The sequence below is a fragment of the Pseudorca crassidens genome, chromosome 7 (genome assembly GCF_039906515.1).
Source record: "Pseudorca crassidens isolate mPseCra1 chromosome 7, mPseCra1.hap1, whole genome shotgun sequence".
Classification (NCBI taxonomy): Eukaryota; Metazoa; Chordata; class Mammalia; order Artiodactyla; family Delphinidae; genus Pseudorca; species Pseudorca crassidens.
In genome coordinates, this window is record NC_090302.1 from 77276365 (window position 1) to 77297692 (window position 21328).

General features: G+C 35.7%; 1 long non-coding RNA gene across 1 annotated transcript in view; it reads right to left on the minus strand.

Annotated features, from left to right (window-relative positions):
* Positions 1-21328, minus strand: part of LOC137227090 (uncharacterized) — a 378946-nt gene that overhangs the window by 109599 nt on the left and 248019 nt on the right. Inside the window, exons 6-7 of the long non-coding RNA XR_010944688.1 lie at positions 16362-16473; positions 16176-16215 (exon numbers count right to left, since the gene is read on the minus strand). This is a non-coding gene — a long non-coding RNA (uncharacterized lncRNA). The remainder of the gene's footprint in view (positions 1-16175; positions 16216-16361; positions 16474-21328) is intronic.

Below are 21328 nucleotides of genomic sequence, written 5' to 3' on the forward strand. Positions count from 1 at the left end.
TATTCCCTAAAATTCCTCATGTAGCTTATGCATAGGAAGATCTTCTTTATGTTTGACTATGTCTGAAAGCATTTAGACAGCAGCCTCTTTATGAACATCCATGAAGTGTTCAGCATCCATCCCTTATTTGATGTCAAGAACCAGAGGAAAGGATCCCTCCTTGTATTTTCAGTAAAATACCTCAGGCATATTTACCACTTGGTTCCATTCTATTACCAATCCTAATAAACTAAGATTTCATCTTTGCTATCCCACATCATATTATGATACCTCCTTTCAAGACTAGCTGGATAATTTTCTTTTTCTCTCTTGTACTCTCTTATTTCAGTGCTGAGATTCTGTTTTGTGCCTTTGGATTAATTATTCTTTCATATCCAGAAATCTATACTTAGATCTCAACTAAGTCCCTATTTACAACTGATCTTGGACAGTTGACCTTTCCCTTGGCCTGAAATTTGGTTGGTCTTCGTTTATTTTCATAGTATATGTGCATATGCTTGGGTTATGGAATGAACACCAGGCTAGAACAAATACATAGATTAAGATTGTCTATCAACTCTTATAGGGATAAAAACTTAGCTCTCTTTTTGTGGGTGAGAGTCTAGCTATGTTCACACTTTCTTTTTTTTTTTTTTTTCATTTCTTTGAACTTGTAAACCAAATGGACACAAAAGGCAGCTATAGGTTTAATTTCTGGAATGTGTTGTGATAGCACAATAGCTTGGGCAGAGTGATATGAGGGGTACAGCCCCTGACCCATCTTTAGGACTGTTGGCCAATTGTAAATGTGGCCATTTTCATTTTCTGAATCGCTTAGAGTCCATAACAGCTATAATGTGTATGTCACAACTACTTTAAAATTATGAGGTTTGGCACCAATAAGCCAACATTCTTTTATGTCTAGTGATCCTAGCTAATTGCCTAGGATGGAGCTTCTTTCTTTGGTTTAATCATGTATCATTTATCAAACATTATATAATACTAAGAAACTGGGAGTGAGTTTAATATATAACATTTTTGGCATGTGCCCTCCAGGAAGTTTTCTTCTCATTGTGCCTTTGATACTCACATATGAAAAATTAAATAACAGAATAAAGCAATTATATGCCAGATGTCACAAGGCATTATGTGATTAAGCCTCCAACTAAGGCAAAATGCTGGCTAGACTTCTTAATTGTTACAAAAGTATATCAACCTCTCAATTTGTTCACTATCATCACTTTGCTTTTTGTAAGTCCAAGTATAAGCACTCCAGGCCTTGTCACAGAATGCACCTGTCTGCTCTTATGACACATTTAGTTTAGAGACATTCTATTTATAGGAAATATTTGAAATATATGGTTCATCCATTGTCAGTTAGTGTTTTCTGTGATCTATACTCTTTCAAGGCAGTCCACTATTATAACTTATACTTGGCCTACTGAAAGAACCATGTTTCCTAAATTGCAGTTTAATATTAAAATGTGGCTTTTATCCAAGGGCACTGTAAGAAGCAGCCATGCAAAACCCATTACTGTATTAGCCATAGAATGTTATTCAGGAAACTGTTCATGATATTCTTCAGTTTTTCTTTTATGAAGGCCCACAAAGCAAAATTGTTTTAGAGATTGGTGTCACAAATATCTTTGCTTTCACTGAAAACTGTGTTACTCTCTTTCTAACAATAATATGACTGGCCCCATCTTCCTATATTTGTTGTCAGGAAGTTAAGTGAAGAATTTGAAACCTGTGCTACTTCAATAAACACGCTACTTCTAATGTTATCTGAAAAGGAGGGTGGCAAAAAGATACGGAAAGGTAGAAGAAAAGAAGGAAGGAAGGAAAAAAGATAAAAATGAAAGGGAGTATTTGGTATCTATTTGGCTGCACCTTTTTACTCCTGATACTCACTCCTGACACTCACTCCTGACATTTATTAGTCCAAATCCATTTGGGAAATATTTCTTCTACTCCAGTGTCTTGTTCCTCTGGATAGAATTTACTTCATTTACCTCCTTGTACCAAATTTACATGCAAAATAATTACAAACATCCACTGGGAATAAGTGTTAAAATCCAAAGCAATTTCCACCTAACTAAAATTGGCATGGAAACATTTGTAAAGTTGAGCATACAGGTATAATTTTAATGGCTTCTTCTCAGAATAATCATTATGGCAAGTGGTAAATAATCAGTGGATTGGTGAAATACAAGATAATTAGTGGTTAAATTCCTCTCTTTCCCAGCAACCTCAATGATTTAAATAATATTTCTATACACTAACAGCAAAATATATAAAAAGTAAAGAAATGAATCTCATTTACAACAGCATCAAAACCAATAAAATACTTAGTAGTAAATCTAACCAAGGTGATGAAAGATCTCTACACTGAAAATTATAAGACAGTGATGAAAGAAACTGAAGATGACACAAATAAATGGAAAGATATTACATGTTCATGGATCAGAAGAATGAATATCATTAAAATGTCTGTAGTAGCCAAAGCCAGCTATAGATTCAATACAATCCCTGTCAATATTCCAACAGCAATTTTTACAGAAGTAGAAAAAATCAATTCTAAAATTTTTATGAAGTCATAGGAACACCTGGGAAAGACTTGGAATAGCCAGAGCAATCCTGAGAAGAACAAAACTGGAGGCATTATACTTCCTGACTTCAAACTATATTACAAATCTATAGTAATCAAAACAGTATAGTACTGGCATAAAAGACAGGCACATAGACTAATGGAACAGAATTGAGAGCTCAGAAATAAATCCATGCATACATATCAACTAATAGTTGACAAGGAGGTCAAGAACACTCAAGAGAGGAAAGACAGTTTCTTCAATAAATAGTGCTGGGAAAACTGGATATTCATATGCAAAGTAATGAAACTAGAGCCCTATCTTACATCACTCACAAAAGTTAACTCCAAATGGATTAAAGACTTAAACATATTTAAGAAGTGAAATCATAAAACTCCTAGAAATAAACATAGGGCAAAATCTCCTTGACATTGGTCTCAACAGCAATCCCCTTGATATGAATGACAGCAAAAGCATAAACAACAAAAGCAACAAATGCATAAGTGACACTAAATCAAATAAGTTTTACAGAGCAAAAGGAACAGTCAACAAAATGAAAATACAACCTATGGAATGGGAGAAGATATTTGCACATCATATATCTGATAAGGGGTTAATATCTAAAGTATGAAGAACTCAACAGCAAAAACCCCCCTACAACCTATTAAAAAATGGGCAGCAGAACTGAATAGACATACAAATGACCAACAGGATTTTCTATATATAAGATCATATCATCTGCAAAGACAATTTTACTTCTATTCCTTTTATATCTTTTTCTTACATGATTGTTCTGGCTAGGATTTATAGTACTATGCTGAATAGGACTGCTGTGAGTGGGCGCCCTTGTCTTGTCCTGATCTTAGAGGAAAAGCTTTCAACCTTTCACCATTGAGGATGAGGTGGCTGTGGTTGTGTCATATATGGCTCTATATTTTTGAGGTTATTTTGTTCTATGTACCTTCTATACTCAATGTGTTGAGCATTTCTTATCATGAAATGATGCACTTTGTCAAGTGCTTTTTTGCATCTCTTGAGATGATCATATGACTTTCCATTCTTTTAATGTGGTGAATCACATTTATTGATTTGTGTGTGTTGAACTAATCCTGAATCCCAGAGATAAATCCAGCTTGGTCATGGTGAATGATCCTTTTAATTTGGTGTTGAATTCGGTGTGCTAATATTTCAGTGAGAAATTTTGCATCCATATTTATTCATCAGGACTATTGGTCTGTAATTTTCTTGTAATATCTTATATGACATTGGTATCAGGTACCAGGGTAATGCTGGCCTTGTAAAATGAGTTTGGGAGTGTTCCCTCTACAATATTTTTTGGAAGAGTTGAAGAATACTTGACATTAATTCTTTTTTAATTCTGGTAGAATTCACCAATGAAACCATCTGGTTCTAGTTTTTCTGTTTGGGGAGTTTTTGATTAACTTATTTAATATATTTAGTCAATATTGTTCTTTTTAGGTTCTTCTCTATTTCTTTACAATTCAATCTCGGTAGATTTTATGTTTCTAGGAGTTTATCAACTTCTTCTAGGTTATCCAGTTTGTTTAAATATAATTGTTCACGATACTCTCACGATCCTTTGTATTTCTGTGGTATCAATTGTAATGTCTCCTCTTCATTTCTGATTTTATTTATTTGAGACTTCTCTCCATTTTTTCTGAGTTAGTCTAGCTAAATGTGCACGTAGTTTATCTTTAAAAAAAACCCAGCTCTTAGGTTCATTAAATCTTTACTACTGTTTTTCTGGTCTCTATTACATTTATTTCTGCTCCAATCTTTGTTATTTCCTTTCTTCTGCTAACTTCGGGCTTAGTTTGTTCTTTTTCTAGTTCCTTAATGCATAAAGTTAGGCTTTTATTTGAGAAATTTCTTGTTTAGTAATGTAGGTGTTTATTGTTATATATTAATACAGATTTGCAGCATCCCATAAGTTTTGATATGTTGTGCTTCCATTTTGTTTCAAAATTTTTTATTTCCCTCTTGATTTCTTCTTTGACTCATTCGTTATTCAGTGGTATGTTGATTATTCTCCACATATTTGTGAACTTTACAGCTTCCCTCTTGTTACTGATTTCTAGTTTCATACAATTTTCACCGAAAAGATACTTGGTATGATTTTATCTTGTTAAATTAGTGAAGACTTATTTTGTGACCTATCCTGGAGAATTTTTCATGTACACTTGAGAAGAATGTCCATTCTGCTGATGTTGGATGGAATGTCTGTATATATCTGTTAAATTATGCATTAGACCAGATGGACTTAAGTCCAACATTCCTTATTGATTTTCTGTCTGGATGATCTATTCAGTTTTGAAAGTGCACTATTGATGTCCCCTATTTTATTGTGTTGTCTCTTTCTCCTTTCAAATCTGTTAGCACTTGCTTAATACTTTTAAGTGCCCTGATAGTGGGTATACTTATATTTATGATTTTTATATGTTCTTGTTGAATTGAACCCCTTATATTACATAATAATTATCTGTCTCTTGTTACTATTTTTTTGGCTTAAACTCTGTTTTGTATGATATAAATACAGCTACTCCTGCTCTCTCTTGGTTTCCACTTACATAGAATATCTTTTGCCATCCCTTCACTTTGAATGTATTTGTCCTTAAGGATGAGGTGAGGCTTTTGTAGGCAACATATAGTTGGGTCTTATTGTTTTATCTATCCAGCCACTCTATACCTTTTGATTGGAAAATTTAACTTATTAACATTTAGAGTAATTATTGATATGTGTGATATTTGGCCTTCATCCCCTTTCTTGGCTCACAGCTCACAAAACCCTTGGACTTTCCTGTGATAAGAGTACAGGCATACCTCAGTTGATTGTGCTTCATTTTATTGTGTGGTTTTTTTTCTTTTTCTTTTTTTTTTTACAAATTGAAGGGTTTTGGCAACCCCGTGTCAAGCAAATCTATTGGCACCATTTTTTTCAACAGTATTTGCTCACTTCGTGTCTCTGTGTCACATATTTGGGTAATTCTCCCAATATTTCAAATCCTGCACCAGCGAATATTACAATTCACTGAAGTCTCAGATGATGGTTAACACTGTTTATCAACAAAGTATGGTTTATCAACAAAGTATGTTTTAATTAAAGTATGTACGTTTTTTTTTAGACACAGTGCTATTGCACACTTAATAAACAGGCTAGTGTAAACATAACTTTCATATGCACTGGGAAACCAAAAAATTTGTGTGACTGCTTTATTGCAATATTCACTTTATTGCAGTGGTCCTGAACTGAACCTTCAATATCTCTGAGGTATGCTTGTAATGGGAGCGTCTTTTGTAATAATATTTGGTCTTTTGTCCTAGGTTTCTGAGATCACTTCAGAACCATAAAGGAGAAATGGGTGTTTTGTTATTCATAAGAAGCCTCTTCTGCCACAACTGGTTTTATATCAATGAGGTGAGTTCTGGAAAACACCTAAGGATGGGGGCTGGTTGCCAGGGTTAAGAGAGTTGGAACTTTCAGTCCCACACCCTGATTTTCAGGGAGGGGAGAGGGGCTGGAGGTTGAATCTTTATCCAATGATTTAATCAATAAAGCCTCCATAAAACCCCAAAAGGACTGGGGTCATAGAGCTTCAGGGTTGGTGAACATTTGGAGATTTGGGGACAGTGGAACACTTAGAATCTTGTGGGACTGAAGCCTTAAATTATGGTATCTGATGCTATATCTGGGTAGATAGTGTCAGAATTAAGTTAAATTTTAGGACACCCAGATAGTGTTGCAAGCATCGCTTGGTGGTATGGGGAGAAAACCCCCCACACTCATATTGGAAATGGGTTCAGAACCATTTTAATAAGTAAGGACTTACTAATCCCATCTTATTGTTTTCTGTTTGATTTGCAGTTCCATTTTTCTTTCTCAGAAGGAACTGGGTTCTGAACCATATTTAATGGGTAAGGACTTACTAATGTCATCTTATTGTTTTCTGTTTGATTTGTGGTTCCATTTTTCTTTTCTTCCTTTCTTGCTGCCTGCCTTTGGAACTAGATGATTTTCTATATAGTTGTATACTTGGATTTCTTTCTCTTTACCTTTGTGTATCTATTGTAGATTTGTGGTTCCCATGAGATTTACATAAAACATCATATAGATATACTGGTCTGTCATATGCTGAACACAATTTAATTTTGAATACAAAAATTCTATCTTTTTACTCTCCCCTTTTACATTTGTAAAACAATATTGTGTATTAATTAATGAATACTGAAGCTATAGCTATGTTTTAATCATCTGTTTCTTTCATTTTATTCTAGAGTTAAGTAGTTAACACATCACTGTGTTACAGTATTAGGGTATTATGAACGTGGCTATATGCTTACTTTTACCAGTGCATTGTACGTTTTTAATTTGCCCATTAGCGTCCTTTTGTTTCAGCTTGAGGAACTCCTGTTAGCTTTCTTATAATTCAGCCTTAGTGATGGTGAATTCCCTCAGCTTTTGTTTATTATGGAAAGATTTTATCTCATCTTCAATTCTGAGGAACAACTTTTCTGGGTATTCTTTGTTGGCAGTTTCTTTCTTTTAGCACGTTAAATATATCATCCCATTCTCTCCTGGTCTAATAGGTGTCTGCTGAAAAATCTCAGAGCTTTATGAGGGTTCCCTTACATGAGCAAATATTTTTTCTATTGCTGCTTTAAAAATCATTTTTTGGTTTTAGACAATTTTATTATTATGTGTCTTGGAGGAAAAAACATTTTGGAGTGAAATTTTGAGGTGACCTATGAGTTTCATGAAATTGGATGTTCAAATTTCTCCCCATATTTGGGAATTCTCAGCCATTATTTATTTCTTTAGATAAACTTTCCAATTCTTTCTCCCTTTGGGACTCCAGTAATGCATACATTATTTCTTTTGGTGGTCTCTCATAACCCCTTTAGGCTTTCTTTATTCCTTTTCATTCTTTTTGCTCTTGGAATTGTATCATTTCAATTGATTTGTTTTCTAGCTTACTGATTCTCTTTCCTGCTTGTTTTCTGTTTTGTTAATACCTCGTTGTTGAGCTTCTAATTTTGTTCTTATATTGTTTCCCTAATAAATATCTTTAAAGTGTTTTTCTGTGTTCTTATATCCCTCTAAGCATCTGTAGAACAATTATTTTGAATTATTTGTTGGCCAATTTCTGGATATCTGTTTCTTTGGGGCCAGTTACTGGAGTTTACTGTATTCCCTTGGTGGAGACATGTTTCCATGATTCTTTGTGATCCCTAGAAGCTTCTGTAGGTATCTGCATTTGAAAGAGCAGTCACGTCTTCCAGGCTTCATGGATGAGTTTTGTTAAAGGAAGCCTTTCACTGGTAGAGGGGGAGCACAACTGGATTGTGCTGTGATCATGACTCAAGTGGTACAGGATGACAAGTGTGGGGCACTGTCTGAAGGGGGTTTTAATGTTTCTTCAGTTTAGGCCACTGTGGTTCACAGCATTGATAGGGTTATACTTCTTGGTGAGCACCACAGGGGGACTACAGTGCCTGTAAGGGCTGTTGGGCTTCTAAGTGTCACCTCCAGGACCAATAGCTAGGGACCAGGGCAGGCACGTATGCAGTGGTCACATGTAGACACTGCCCTGGCTCCCGTAAGTAAGAACAAGGGCCGTCTATGGGCTGCTTTGCATCTGCAGAAAACCTGGGTATTAGTGTGCTCTCCTATGGATTTATACTCTATCCCTAGGTAGTCATACTGCACTGGGGATCATGCAGGACCATAGCTTGAAGGTCTAGCTATAAGTAGGCACAGTGTTGCTGGCCATTGACAGAAGGCAGAGTCTGATCCAGACCTGCAAGCAGCTGTGGGAGTACAGGATGTCAGTGTACTCTTCTGTGGCCACATACTCTTTCCCCTGGGTGCACTGTAGTAAGAACCAATGATGAGAGTTAGGCTGGGGACATCCTGGAGCAAAGCTGGAGGGGTTCTCTATAAGTTTATATGACATTGCCAGCCAATAGTAGAAAGCAGGACTTGATCCCTACCCATAAGTAGCTAATAAGTAGCTATGGGGTCCCTGGCTGTCAGGATGTTCACCTAAGGCTTCATAATACCTTCCAGGTATGCTGCAGTGGAAGCCAATGATATGCATCAGGCTGATGGCATGCAGGTGCACAGCTGGATGGCTGAGCACAGGCACACTATCAATCATTGTGCAGCTGCAGGAACCTGGGCTGGTGAAGGATACAGGCAGCTTACATATCTGCAGCTGCAGAGAGCTTAGAAGGCTACCAGTGTGGGTCTGGGTGCATAATGCTCAGGGAGGATGTGAGGTGCATATTAGTGAACATAAATACCTTTGGGGTACCTGGTGAGATCTGTGCAGGCTGCTGGTGACTTCCTCAGTGGCAGAAGCTGCTGAATTTGTCTTTAGAGCCAAGTCTCTGTGAACTGCAATTGCTCCCACTATGTTTGCTGATAATAGCTTCTGCTTTTCTTCCTTTTTCCTAGCTAGCTATTCATGCCATTCTGGGTAGGTGGTACCAAAGCTGGACCTTCACATGGTGCTGGGAGAGGCTAGAAAGCTAGTTGCTCACCCCACTTTTCTTTTTCTGGTGAGAGGAACTCTTACTAGTTGGGAAGTTCAGCATTGCTGAACAATGCTGCTTGCTTAGGGGACGTGATGATACAGGCAAAATTAAGCTGTCTTTCTTCGTGTGATTATTTTTAGCATTTTTTTTCCATGGTATTGCTAAAACTTCATAAGTGGAGTGTATTTGTGTCAGGATAGGGAAGCTGGGATCTCCTATGTCACCATTTTTCAAAGAATTTCGCCTGTATCTTGGCAATGATTTTTGGATATGACATCTAAAGCACAAGCACCAAATGGGACTACATCACATTAAAAGGGAAAAAGAAACAACCAACCAACAAAATGAAAAAATGGACTTGGAGAGAATATTTGCAAAACACATATCTGATAAGGGGTTAATATCCAAAATAAATATAAAGAGACATACAACTCAATAGCAAAGAACAAATAATACAGTTTAAAAATGGGGCAAAGGAGCTGAAATAGACAAAAGATATTCAAATGGCCAACAGGGACACAGAAGTGTGCTCAACATCAGTAATTAGGGAAACACAAATCAAAATGAGATGTCACCTCATGCCTTTCAGAATAGCTGTCACTGAAAAGAGAAGAGATAGCAAGCATCAGTAAGGATGCACAGAGGAAGGGAAACCTTGTATACCCTTGGTGGGACTATAAATTGGTACAGCCACTAGGCAAAACAGAATGGATTTTCTTCAAGAAATTTAAGAAGACCTTCTGAGACCTGTACCTGCTGCTCTGGAGAGAAGGCCAGACCCTGACCACGTGCTTCACAGTGGAACAGCAGTCACCCCATGCTGCCTGCTTCTAACCTGGGCCGTGTTGCAGCACTCCAGCTCACTGCCCTCTTTCAACACCTGTGGAGGTGGCCTGGCTCTTAAGGAAAAGGACCTTGACCTCACCTCCTTCCATCAGAAATCACAACTGATGAACAACCATCGATAAAAAAAGACTGGAACCTACCAAAAAAGATATTCTACATCCAAAGACAAAGAAGAAACCACAGTGAGATTGTAAGAAAAGTGCACTTGCAATATAATCAAACCCCATACCCCACAGTGGGCAACCCACAAACTGGAGAATAATTATACTGCAGACGTTCTCCCATGGGAGTGAGAGTTCTCAGCCCCATGTCAGCCTCCCAGGCATGGGGGTCTGGCATCAGAAGGAGGAACCCCCCAGAGCATTTGGCTTTGCAGGCCAGCAGGGTTTGATTGATTGTAGGAGCTCCACAGGACTGGAAGAAACAGAGACTCCACTCTTACAGGGCACAGAGAAGGTCTCATGTGTACTGGGACCCAGGGCAAAAGCAGTGACTTCACGGAAGCCTGGGCCACATCTACCTGCTGGTCTTGTGGAGAGGGGGTGGTGGCTTTCTCTGGGACATAAAGGCTGGTGGTGAACATATCCAGGAGTACTCATCTGCAGGCTGACATCTTGCTTGGTTCATCCGCACCAAGACCTGGCCCTACCCAACAGCCTGTAGGCTCTAGTGCTGGGACATCTTAGGCCAAACAATGAATAGGGCAGGAACACAGCCCCACCTATCAAGAGACAGGCTCCCTAAAGATTTCCTCAGCCACCTCTAGACACACCCTTAGACATGGCCCTGCCCACCAGAGGGCCAAGACATAGCTCCACTGACCAGTGGGCAGGTGCTGGCACCTCCCACTGGAAAGCCTGCACAGGTCTCTAGACCAGCCTCACCCACCAGGAGGCAGACACCAGAAGCAAGAAAACTACAATCCCACAGCCCTGTGGAACTGAGTCTGCACACACTGGTCAGAACCTACCCTGGGACCAGCTGGTCCCTGGTGCTTAGGTGATGAGAGGGGAGTGTACTGCTGGGACACATAGGACATCCCCTACAGAGGGCCACTTCTCCAAGGTCGAGAAATATAACTAAAACTAACTTTCCACATATATAAAAATTTAGACAAAATGAGACAGAAGAGGAATATGCTCCAGATGAAGGAACAAGATAAAAACCCAGAACAACAACTAAGTGACATGGAGATAGATAGGCAATCTATCTATCTAAGAAAGAGTTCAGAGTATATCTAAGAAAGAGTTCAGAGTAATGATCATAAAGATGATCTAATAACTCAGGAAGAGAATGGATGCACAGAGTGAGAAGTTACAAGAAGTTTTTAACAAAGAGTTAGAAAATATAAAGAGCAACCAGAGTTGAAGAATACAATAACTAAATGAAAAATACACTAGAAGGAATCAATCGCAGAATAAATGAGGCAGAAGAACATATAAGTAAGTAAGCTGGAAAACAGAGTGGCAGAAATCAATGCCATGGAACAGAATGAAGAAAAAAGAATGCAAAGAAATGAGGACAGTTTAAGAGACCACTAGGACAATGTCAGAAGCACCAACATTCGATTTGAGGGGGTCCAGGAGAAAGGGCCTAAGAAAATATTTGAAGAGATAATAGCTGAAATGGCCCCTAACATGGGAAAGGAAACAGTCATCCAACTCCAGGAAGCACAGAGTAACCCATACAGGATTAACCCAAGGAGGAATATGCCAAAACACATAGTAATCAAATTGACAGAAATTAAAGAGAAAATATAGAAAGCAATGAGGGAAAAGCAACAACTAACCTTATGCAGGGGGTGGGTATTTTATCGGCTGATTTCTCAGCATAAACTCTGCAGGCCAGAAGAGAGAGAGTGGCAGGACTGATATATTTAAAGTGATGAAAGGGAAAAACCTACAACCAAACTCTACCCAGCAAGGCTCTTGTTCAGATTTGATGGGGAAACCTAAAGCTTTACAGACATGCAAAAGCTAAAAGAATTCAGCACCACTATACTGGTTTACAGCGAATGCTAAAGGAATTTCTCTAGGCAAAAAAGAAAAGGGCACAACCAGAAACAAGAAAATGAGAAAGCTCACTGGTAAAGGCAAACATACCATAAATATAGGAAATCATCCACACACAAATATGATATCTAAACCAGGAATTGAGAGGGGAGGAGAATACAAATGCAGGCTATCTGAAATGCATTTGAAATTAAGAGATCAGCAACTTAAATCAATCCTGTATATATAGACTGCTATATCAAAACCTCACACTCACCACAAGTCTAAATTCTATGATAGATAGATATACACACAAAAAAGAAAAAGGAATCCAAATACAAGACTAAAGAAACTCATCAAATTAGAAGAAAAAAGAGCTACAAAAACAAATCCAAAACAATTAACAAAATGGCAATAAGAACATACATACTGATAATTACCCTACATGTAAAACTGTTAAATGCTCCAACCAGACTGGCTGAATGAATACAAAAACAAGACCCACATATATGATGTCTACTAGAGACCCACTGCAGACCTAGAGACACATTCAGATTGAAAATGAGGGGATGGAAAGAAATTCCATGCAAATGGAAATCAAAAGAAAGCTGGAGTAGCAATTCTCATGTCAGACAAAATAGACTTTAAAATAAAGACTGTTACAAGAGAAAAAGAAGGACACTATATAATGATCAAGGGATCAATCCAAGAAGATATAATGATTGTAAATGTATATGCACCCAACATAAGAGCACCTCAATACATAAGGCAGATGTTCACAGCCATAAAAGGAGAAATCAATGGTAAGAAAATAGTGGGGAACTTTAACACACCACTTTCATCAAAGGACAGATCATCCAGACAGAAAATCAATAAACACAGGCTTTAGATGATACATTAGATCACATGGACTTAATTTATAGAGCATCCCATCCAAAAGCAGCAGAATACACATTCTTTTCAAGTGTGCATGGAACATTCTCCAGTATAGATCATATGCTGGGCCACAAAGCAAGCCTCAGTAAATTATCGAAAACTGAAATCTTATCAAGCATCTTTTCTGACCACAACAATATGAGATTAGAAATCAACTACAAATGAAAACACGATGATCCAAAACCTGTGTGACACAGCAGAAGCAGTTCTAGGAAAGAAGTTTATAGCAATACAAGCTTACCTCAGGAAACAAGAAAAATCTCATATAAACAACCTAACCTTACACCTAAAGCAACTAGAGAAAGATGAAGAGACAAAACCCAACGTTAGTAAAAGGAAAGAAATCATGAAGATCACAGCAAAAATAAATGAAATAGAGATGAGTAAAACAATAAAGATCAATGAAACAAAAAGGTGGTTCTTTGAAATATAATTGACAAACCTTAAGCCAGATTCATCAAGAAAAAAAGGGAAAGTGCTCAATTCAATAAAATTAGAAATGAAAAAAGAGAAGTTACAACTGCTACCACAGAAATACAAAGGGCTATAAGAGACAAGCAATTATGGCCATAAGAGACAAGCAATTATATGTCAATAAAATGGACAACGTAGAAGAAATGGACAAATTCTTAGAAAGGTACAATCTCCCAAGACTTGAAGCAAGAAGAAATAGAAAATATGAACAGACCAATTACAAGCACTGAAACTGAATCTTTGATTTTAAAACTCCCAATAAATAAAAGTCTAGGACAGACGACTTCACAGGTGAATTCTATCAAGAGAAGGGGTAACACCTATCCTTCTGAAACTCTTCCAAAAAATTGCAGAGGAAGGAACACTTAAAACTCATTCTAAGAGGCCACTATCACTCTGATATCAAATCCAGACAAAGATATCACACAAAAAAGAAAATTACAGGTCAACATCACTGATGAACATAGATGCACAAATCCTCAACAAAATACTAGCAAACCAAATCCAAAAATACATTAAAAGGATCATACACCATGATCAAGTGGGATTTGTCCCAGGGATTCAAAGATTTTTCAATATCTGCAAATAAATCAGTGTGACACATCACATTAACACATTGAAGAATAAAAACCATATGATCGTCTCAGTAGATGCAGAAAAAGCTTTTGACAAAATTCAACACCCATCTATCATAAAAACTCTCCAGAAAATGGGCACAGACAGAACCTACCTCAACATAATAAAGGCTATTAAAGACAAACCCACAGCTAACATCATACTCAATGGGGAAAAGCTGAAAGCATTTCCTCTGAGATCAGGAACAAGGCAAGGATATCCACTCTTGCCACTTTTATTCAACCTAGATTTGGAAATCCTAGCCATAGGAATCAGAGAAGAAAAAGAAATAAAAGGAATCCAAATCAGAAAAGAAGTAAAACTGTAACTGTTTGCAGATGACATGATACTCTACACAGAAAATCCCAAAGATGCTACCAAAAAATGACTAGAGCTCATCAATGAATTCAGTAAAGTTGCAGGATACAAAATAAATACACAGAAATCTGTTGCATTTCTATACACTAGCAATGAAAAATCAGAAAGAAAGAAAACAATCCCTCTTACCGTAGCATGTGAAAGAATAAAATACCTAGGAATAAACCTATCTAAGGAGGCAAAAGACTTGTACTCTGAAAACTATAAGATGCTGGTGAAAGAAAATAATGATGACACAAACAGATGGAAAGCTATACCATGTTCTTGGATTGTTAAAATCAGTACTGCCAAAATGACTATACTACCCAAGGCAATCTACAGATTCAATGCAATTCCTATCAAATTTCCAATGGCATTTTTCACAGAACTAGAACAAAAAATTTTAAAATTTGTATGGAAACACGAAAGACCCCGAATAGCCAAAGCATTCCTGAGAAAGAAAAACAGAGCTGGAGGAATCAGGCTCTCTGACTTCAGACTATGCTACAAAGCTAGAGTTATCAAAACAGTAAGGTACTGGCACAAAACCAGAAATATAGGTCAATGGAACAGGCTAGAAAGCTCAGAAATAAACTCATGCACCTATGGTCAATTAATCTATGACAAAGGAGGCAAGAATATACCATGGAGAAACGACAGTCTCTTTAATAAATGGTGCTGCGAAAACTGGACAGCTACATGTAAAAGAATGAAATTAGAACACTAACACCATACACAGACATAAACTCAAAATGCATTAAAGACCTAAATATAAGACCATAAATCTCTTAGAGGAAAACATAAGCAGAACACACTTTGACATAAATTGCAGCAATATCTTTTTTGATTCACCTCCTAGAGTAATAAAAACAAAAATAAACAAATGGGACCTATTTAAATTTGAAACCTTTTGCAAAGCAGAGGAAACCATAAACAAAACAAAAAGACAACTTACTTATAGAATGGGAGAAAATTTTTTAAATGATGTGATGGACAAGGGATTAATCTGCAAATACAAAAACAGCTCATAGAGCTCAATAACAAACAACAGACAACCCAATCAAAGAATGGGTAGATGATCTAAATAGACATTTCTCCAAAGAAGACATACAGATAGCTAAGAGGCACATAAAGAGATGCCCAACATCGCTAATTATTAGAGAAATGGAAATCAAAACTACAGTGAGGTATCACCTCACACCCATCAGAATGGCTATCATCAAAAAGTCTGCAAATAATAAATGCTGGAGAGGGTGTGGAGAAAAACGAACCCTCCTACACTGTTGGTGGAAATGTAAATTGATACAGCCACTATGGAGAATAGTATGGATGTTCATTAAAAAACTAAAAATAGAGCTACCATATGATCCTGCATTCCCACTTCTGGGCATATATCCAGAGAAAACCAGAATTCAAAAAGATACATGCACCCCACTGTTCACAGCAGCACTATTCACAATAGCTAAGACGTGGAAGCAACCTAAGTGTCCATCAACAGATGAATGGATAAAGATGTGGTATACATACATGATGGAATATTACTCAGCCATAAAAGAGAAATAATGCCATTTGCAGCAACATGGTAGGACCTAGAGATTATGATACTAAGTGGAGTAAGCCAGACAGAGAAAGACAAATATCACATGATATCTCTTATATGTGGAATCTAAACAAATTATACAAATCAACTTATTAACAAAACAGAAATAGACTGACAGACACAGAAAGCAAACATATGGTTACCTAAGGGGAAAGTTTGGAGGGATAAATTAGGAGTTTAGGATTAACATATACATACTGCTATATGTAAAATAGATAATCAACAGTGACTCACTGTATAGCACATGGAACTCTACTCAATATCTTGTAATAACCTATAATGGAAGAGAATATAAAAAAAGAATATACATATATATGTATAATTGGATCACTTTGCAGTTATATCTGAAACTAACAAAACATTGTAAATCAACTATATTTCAATAAAATTTTTTAAAAATAAGTTAAAAGATAGAATTACCCTATGATCCAGCAATCCTACTTCTGAGTATATGTATCCAAAGAGGTAGAAATCACAGTCTCATAGAAGTATCTGTACTCCAATGTTCATTGCAGCATTACTTATAATAGACCTGTGACAAGACACAGAAATACACTGAGTGTCAGAGAGATGAATGAAGAAATGTGGTACACAAAATAGAATACTATTCAGCCATAGAAAAGAAGGCAATCTTGCCATTTGTGATAGCATAATGCCCTCAATGTCCATCTGTGTTAAGTGAAATGAGTCAGACAAAGAAAGACAAATACTATATTTCATTAAATGTGGAATCTAAAAAAGCCACTCATTGAAACAGATCAGATTTGTTTTTGGCAGCTGTGGGATTTGGGGGTGAGAGAGTGAAGTAAAGGTGGCTAAAATTCCAGTTATAAGACAAATAATTTCTAAGGATGTAATGTACAACATTGCATGTCTATAGTTAATATTTTATACTTGAAAGTTGCTAAGAGTAAATCTTAAAAGTACTCATCACAAGGAAGGAAAAAAAATGTAGCGATGTGAGGTGATAGATGTTAACTAATCCTATTGTGGTAATCATTTTGCTATATATATATATATATATATATATTCATTATGTTTTATACCTTAAACTTGTAGAATGTTATATGTCAAATATATTGCATCAAAACAGGGAAAAAAGTATCACAAAATGAAAACTTTTATAGTTTTTCTTAGTAATTAATAATGTTTCATTATCTTATTTTTAGAGTTTAGCTCTAAGGAAAGGGAAGGGAAGAAATTCTTATTGAGTGGTTAATAGTAGTAAAGTCCTGTGTACAAACATTTTGGGTTAAAATCTAGTGAGGTATATAATATTTTTTAAAAATTTACAGATATGAAAGGTATGACTAAGACATTTTCTCAAGGTCACACAATAATGAAATTCAAAGATGTTTATCCGATTAAAAATTTATACTCTTTCCTATCTACGACCTACCTCCCTGTTATTGAACATTTTAATGGTTCTCTACCTCTTCATAAAGATATGATTGTCTCTTCACTCATTGACTCATTCTTTCAAAAACAAATAAAAAAACCTGTCCTTCCAATCACTGATTCATTCATTCTTTCAAGAAGAAATTTTTGGTATCCATTATGTTTTATACACTGTGCTTCTTTTACCTAGTTGCTTGGAATACAAAATGAACAAGCTTGTTTCATCATGGAGATATTAGTCACAGCAGTTGGCCTAATTCTGACTTGAGTGATTCCATTATCACATGCTTAAATCTTTCTTCTCAGGAAGGGAAATGATTAAACATGACAGTTTCACTTTCACTTTTTGCAGCTAAGCTGCTGTTGTGCACCCTCTTAGAGATGTATCTGCTTTAGAGAAGATGAACTGATGTGAGCACTTTGTAGGTGTTCAAATATTAAACAATTCATAAGCTACTTGAGGATTTAATACAGGGACTTGGAGCTCCCTTGGGTTCTCAGGACTTGTTGCTTAAAAAAAATATATTTTGCATTTTAAAGGAAAGGTAAAATTCTAAATACTTTCTACTTCCAGAGTATATTGCAATCTAAATTTATTCAACTGTGCTGCTATATTTAAGTAAATTCATCAGCTTGTTATATTTAACATTTAGCTGAACCTTTTAGTGCTGTAATAAGAATAGTATTATCAAAATATGTAGAAGAAATTGTACATCATGATTACAAAAAGGCAGTGTCAATCATCTCATGAATTTTTCTTGGCTGTCCTCCCTTGGAAGTTATATAGGACCTACAATTATACCTCTAGATGCAAAAAGCACCAGATTCTGAAAGTTACAGCATTAGTAAATGGATAGTTGCATGAGGCAACATTGTTGAATATTCAGTTGACCCTTCAACAATGTGGGGGTTAGGAGTGCTGACCCCTACACAGTTGAAAATCCATGTGGAACTTTTGATTCCCCTAAAACTTAACTACTAATAGCCCTATTGTTGACCAGAAGACTTACAGATAACATAAGCAGTTGATTAACACATATTTTATGTTTTGTATATTAAATACTGTATTCTTACAATAAAGTAAGCTAGAGAAAATGTTATTAAGAAAATTATAAGGAAGAGAAAATATATTTACTGTACTGTAAGTTTATGGTCTCTGTTTACAAGATGAACCACTTGTCAGTACCTACATCAATATTGTCTTGTATTATACAAAACATTACAGATGTTATCTATATTACTAACACTAGACATCAAAAATGAAAAGATGTAAAAAAGAAATTCATATTTATCTATTGATAACAAAGAAGCAGTAATATGATTGCTTTATGGGAGCCTAGTATAATCAATATGATTGCTTCACAGTAACCCAGCCTCTACATTAATGAATGTGATGATTGATAGGCTGATATGCAGTTTCTCCAATTAGGAGAGATAGAGGCATACTGCCCAATAGTGTAATTCTTTGAAAGCAAAGCTATAAAACAGTAAGAAAACTAGCACATTAATAATTTTACATTAAATGTCACTCACTTTTTGACTATGTAAGGACAGACTAATCTCTACATGCACACTTTTTCAATATATTTATTGAAAAAATATCTGTGTATAAGGGGACCCATGCAACTCAAACATCAACTATATCTACTTAATATAAGGGTTACAAGAAATAAGAAATATCTCCATGTCTAAGTTCAGTGTGATCAACCTTCAGTAAATAAATGTCAGGAATATTTTTTGTTAAAATTATAGGGAAGAAGATGATAATGCAATGGAAGGCTAGTTTTTGAATTTTTAAGAATCCTCACATAAAAACAAACAGAACTGGATAGAAAAAACAAAAATCTGTGGATAATAAGTATCCATACAAGCCCCTGGAGACAAATTATTAAAGACTTGTAAGACCTGTGTGTAACAATGGTTGTGTGGAAAATATCAGCGGGAACTAACATGACATTTGAAAAGCCTAAGAAAAGAAGAATCCCTAAAATCCAACAGTTACTCCTCGGAAAGCACAGCAGCAAAACACAAGATTTATATGGTTAAGTAAATTAGATTATAATGAGATATTTAAGACAGCTACACTTTATGTAACAATAAAATGGAGTAACACATGTAAGGTACTCAAAAGAAAATGAGAACCAAGGATTTCCTACTCAGCAACACTGATCATCAGCTGAAACCCATATGGTTTTTGCCTACCGCATTCTTCATTGCATGCCAGATACCTATGTCAGTCTTAATTGGGCTAGAAAAGCCTGTGAAATCTCAAAACTGACCCATGAGGACATCTCTTCAGGGAAGGGCTCCACACGGAGGAAAAATTTCTGGGAATGGAATCAAAATTGAGTAGGACAGAGACAATAGAGAGAAAAATTCTAGATAAAAGTGGAGAAAAAAATATAGCCAGGAAATCTCAGAAAGCAAGCTGCCATATTTTTAAAGTACAAAAACAAGAATAAAGGGAGCTTTGTACATTATAAAAACTACCTTAAAACATACTTTCTGGTAAAAATTTGGAAAACTCAATTCATGTAAATATAAGCAACACAAAAATATTAAGACCAGATACCATATAAGCTACAAGTATAAGAAAATATAAAATAGACTAAGGAGCAGAATAATAGTCTTTCAGAAAAACTATGCATGCCAGAAAAGCATTCCCAGAAAACATTAAGAATCTAATGTATATTTCAAGATAAGCTGAGTAGGTTAAATATTTATGCAGGCATGAAATTATAGATAAAAATTCAGAAACAAGATGATAGAAGTTAAGAATTATAAATTTTTAAAAAATCATAAGAATACTGTAAAAGCAGTACAGGAGCAAATAAACAGAACATAATACCTCAATAGCAACTGATAGTACAAAATAAGGAAATTTAATAGATTAAAAAGAGGTAAAAAAATTGAGAAAAGTAACAGTTATTGAAGGCAAGAACAAGTAAAGAAAATCTAACATATGGATAACAGTAGTAACTGAAGAAGAATGTCTCATCAAGGACATAGAATACATAAAAATATATTAAAACTATAATTCAAAAAACTAAAAAAGTTTCTATTGCCCTTTTTAAAAGAGAAAACATAATATCTGAAACTGTTAACCCAGAATGACCAACAAATTTTTGTAAAATGATTGAACTTAATAGAAAAAGAAAATAGAAAACTTGGGCCATTCAAGCAACAAAGCACAAGGCTTACACAAGAAAGTAAATTATCATGAGATATTAAGACTGCTACACCTTATACTACAGTAAAATGGGATAACATTTTTACAGTACTTAAAAAAAAGAAAATGTGAGACAAGGATTTCTTACTCAGCAAAACTGATCTTCATTTTGAAAGGCTATCAACTATTATTAATGTACAAGTATTAATAAGATATTGTTGTCATGAGACTTTCCTCAATTATCTCTTAGTGAAAGAGATTTGGGCAATGATAAAAACTAGAAAGGTACTGACCTAAGGACTGGTGGTAGGAGTTATATACATAGTTACTTACAGAAGTAAAATGAAGTCTTAAAGAATTTATAGCACGTAATGGCTGTATTATCTGCTATTGTAGACACAGTGTGAACATGAAAGTGTGGAGAGAATGTGAAGAAATCATATGCAAAAAAATGTTTAAACTGTTTTCAGTAACCATCATTGATATTGACATTAATCATTCTCAATCTGTTCACATGTAATATGCTATAAAGCAAAATGAGTAATCATGGAATATTCTAATTCTACCACCTTCTGTATTCTTCAGAACCAAGATCTCTGTGTGGAAGAAAGAGGATATGTACAGATACAATATGAATATAATATAGAAAAGATTAAGTGAAAACCCTACAATTAGTTATGAATTAGAACTGTATTAGAATGTATTAGTAGTGTGAGTAGGAACTCATGAAATTTTGTTCCTTTTACCTATATTTATACTTTTTTTTTTTTTTCTTTGCAGTACGTGGGCCTCTCACTGTTGTGGCCTCTCCCGTTGTGGA